The 4,067-nt window shown below is 34.7% G+C and overlaps 1 pseudogene; it reads left to right on the plus strand.

Moving 5' to 3' along the window:
• The first annotated feature begins 967 nt into the window (after nt 1-967).
• LOC110216742 (tumor susceptibility gene 101 protein pseudogene) lies at nt 968-2,139 on the plus strand (annotated as a pseudogene).
• Nucleotides 2,140-4,067: the final 1,928 nt, after the last annotated feature.

Genomic DNA, 4,067 nt, shown 5'->3' on the forward strand with positions numbered 1-4,067 from the left:
TTCTTTTTTTCTTTCTTTTTCTTTCTTTTCTTCCTTGCTTTCTTGCTTTCTTTCTTGCTTTTGCCCAAGAACAAGACATCAGTAAATGCTGGGCTTCTACTCTAACTGTTGCAATCATTTTTAGATTAATATACCTTTATTGATAAGGCTTGTAAAATGTAAATAAATCTTGATATCCCATATGATTGAGAATGTTGTCTGTATTTAAATATAAATAAATTTAAAGACACAGTAAGGGTAGTATAAAAAATAAAAAAAGTATGGCATGATATTTGTGAATAATCCAAAGTAGTCCTCAGTGGGCCACAAAAATGACCATGGACAAAATTATTGGCTACTGTGCTTCTGAAACAAGGTCTCCTTAGTTGAATGATCTTGAGGACTTTTGAAATTAAGTACAGTTCTTAAACATTAATGAGGAAGGCAGCAGAAGGTTAAAAGTGATATGAGTACTCAAAGTAATGAAAGACTATTGAAAGAGAATCAAGTAGCTTAAAGAGTGGTTATTGTATTAGTAGATTGCGAATGGTGACAAACAGTTATGAAGATCAAAAGATCAGCCAGTGTTTCTATCACCAATTTTCATCAGCAATATAATAGAAGTACCTCATTTGGACTTTATCATTTCAATGTCCAATCAATTCTGTGAATATATTCCATAGGCACTTAAGAAGATGAAAACCAAAAAACAAAGAAACAAACAAAAAAATAAAACCTGGATGTGTTCAAATATATGTACAAGAAAGTGAATACACTTTAGAGAGACAGAATTTAAAGATATCTCAAGGGGTGGCATATAAAAATGGCAAAGATGGTCATTTTGCCTAAACAAAAATCTTACACATGGTAGGTGAAGGAAAGCAAAGAGGGGATGAGGAAGGGGTGGTTGAGGCTAGGTGAGTTGATTGCACAGGGAAGCCTGGTGTAGCAGCTGAGCTTGTGCACCTGGGGGTGTGAAGCAGTCATCATGGTGGTGCTGGGGAGCCAGATGAAAAAAATGTTGAGCAAGTACAAATACGAAGCCTTAATTGTATGGGAAATTTTCGTTGTTATTACACTGCCCGAAGATCTGAGAACCGTACTACTAATTCCTTCTGTTTTTGATTATGGCGATTCCGCTTGCTAATGAGCCTTACTGGAAAAATTTTTGTGCCCTATAGAGGTAACATCTACAATATCCCAATATGCCTGTGGCTGATGGACACATATCTCTATAATACCGCAATCTGTTTTGTTAAGGCCAGTTCAGTGACCATTAAAAGAGGAAGTATTTTGATTCAAATGGAAAGATCTATCTTCCTTATGTACAAGAATGGAAGCAGCACAGTTTGACTTATTGTGTGTGATTAACGTAATGATTGTGTTGTTCAAAGAGGAGCCTTGAGGGTTTCTCATCCTACTCTTTCAGCATCCTATCAATCATGCCAAGCAATAGGACCACTAAATACTTTCTATGTGCCAGGTATGCCGAATGGAATGACTTCATACCTGCCTGAACACCCTCCCAATCCCAGTTGTTTCCCGGTTTTCCTTCTCCACTAAGTGGACAGTACCTTTTGACCACAAGTTCACAATACCCTTCCCAGCCTCCTGTGACCACTTTTGGTCCAGCAGGGATGGCGCAATCCTTGAGGACACTAATTGAGCGTCTCTCACTTCAGCAGTTAGTGACAAGATGAAATGACAAATGGAATAGCAAATAGATCACGACCATGCAGAGCTCAACGTCTTAAAGAGTACTGAAGAGGACCTGAAAAAAAGTCACCAGAAACTGGAAGAGATGGCAACCTGCTTAGATCAGGAAGCTGCTGAAGTTGATTTAAAAAAAATGAATTACTGAAAAAGGAGGATAAAGAGCTCATTTTTGTTTTGGAAAAAATGGAAAATCAATCTGAAAACAATGACATTGATGAAGTTGTTATTCTCACAGCCCCACTCTACAGACAGATCCTGAACTTGTATGCAATGGGAAATGAAATCAAGGATGCCATCTATTACCTGGGGAAGCCTTGAGAAGGGGAATGATTAGACCTAGATGTCTTTCTGAAGCATGTTCAACTTCTATCTAGGAAATGGCTTCAGCCAAAGGCATTAATGCAGAAAACAAGAGAGACTGCAAGTCTCAGTGATCTCTACTGAATTCCTAGATATCAGCTGGGGAATGAGATTTTCCTATGACAAGTCTTCCTTCTCTTTTCTTCCTGGCAGTAGGTACCCAGAACAAGTTATTGCAATATCACTGAAGTGTAAGATATCTTAAATCAATAATATATTTTCTGTTTTCTTTTAGTAAAAAGACTAACTTTTATTAATACGGCATTTTCTGTTCTCTGTAAACTTTTCATACTGAGTTTTGGGACTGATTATGCTGAATAAATTTGTTGCATAATAAAAAGAAAAATCTCACACACATAATTTCCATCTTCACTTTATAAAACATTTAAGAGGATGACCTACACAAACACTGGGGGCATACATAATTAAGGGGAAGATGAGGAGGATAAAAATCTTTCATACTGAAATAATCTGTAAATACAGGAAAAATATTTATTGTTTGAAGAGCAAAAATGGCAGGCCATTAAGTCCAGCAGTATAGAAAGCAACTTATTTTTGATTGAGTAATTATTGAACAAGCTATCTGAAAGTGCTATAGCATATTTTCTCTACCTGTTGGCTATCAAAAACCTCTGACCTAGTTATAAACTCATAGCTTATTAACATAAAATAACATATATACACATGTATACATATACACACATGTGTGTATATATATATGCATATATACATATAAATATGTGCATGTGTAGGCACTTGAGATGAGGAAAATACCATATTAAAAATAAGTTTAGCATTTTAAAGCATCTCAGTAAGGCAATAGTGACAAAAATAATTCATATAAAATATGACAGTTTTAGGAACAATATTTAAATCCTTTATAGATATGCCTCATCTTAAATCCATGATCATCTTTTTTAGACATAAATGCATATGATTTTCAAATTAAATGAATCAAATAAAAACACATGATCAAGCATTGGATACTTATGGATGATATCAATCTATATGGATCCACTGTAAGATAAATTAAATAGCTTTCCTGTATTGTGGAATGATACTCCAATATTATCAAAATATTATTTGGGATAAGAAATCACTAATTGATAAAAATTGATGAGAAATCTGGAAAAGAGCATGGCAGAAACTAGGCATAGAACAAAATCTTATACCATATACCAAAATAAAATTAAAATGGGTTCATAATTTAGATATAAAGGCTGGCATGATAAGCAAACTGGGAGAGCAATAATAGTTTACATATCAGATTTATGAAAAATAGAAGAATTTATGACCAAACAAGAAAAAGAGAACACTATGAGATGCAAAACAGATAATGTTGATTACATGAAATTGAAAAGTGTTTGCACAAACAGAGCCAATGAAACTAAGATTAGAAGAGAAGAAGAAACCTGGGAAATAATTTTTACAACCAGTGTCTCTGATAAGGGCCTCATTTCTAAAATATGAAGAGAACTACGTCCGATTTATAATACAAGTCATTCCCTAATTCATAAGTGGTCAAAGGATATGAACAGGCAGTTTTCAAATGAAGAAATTAAAGCTATCTATAGTCATATGAAAAAATGCTCTGAATCACTATTGATTAGAGTAATGCAAAGAAAACAATTCTGAGATACAACATCACATCTATCAGATTGGCTAATGTGACAAAACAGTAAAATGATAAATGTTAGAGAAGATGTGGGAAAATTGGAACGCTAATGCATTGTTGGTGGGAGTCGCAAAATGATCCAACCATTTCGGAGAGCAATTTGGAACTATGCCCAAAGGACTATAAAAATGTGCATACCCTTTGACTTAGCAATAGCACCTCTAGGTCTGTATCCCAAAGAGATCATACAAATGGGAAAAGGACCCACATGTCCAAAAATATTTATAGCAGTTCTTTGTGTTGTGGTCAAGAATTGGAAATTGAGAGGATGCCCATCAATTGGCGAATGGCTGAAAAAGTTGTGGTATAAGAATGTAATGGAATACTATTGTGCTAT

This window comes from Phascolarctos cinereus, unplaced genomic scaffold (genome assembly GCF_003287225.1).
Source record: "Phascolarctos cinereus isolate Bilbo 61053 unplaced genomic scaffold, phaCin_HiC Scaffold_5;HRSCAF=322, whole genome shotgun sequence".
Lineage (NCBI taxonomy): Eukaryota > Metazoa > Chordata > Mammalia > Diprotodontia > Phascolarctidae > Phascolarctos > Phascolarctos cinereus.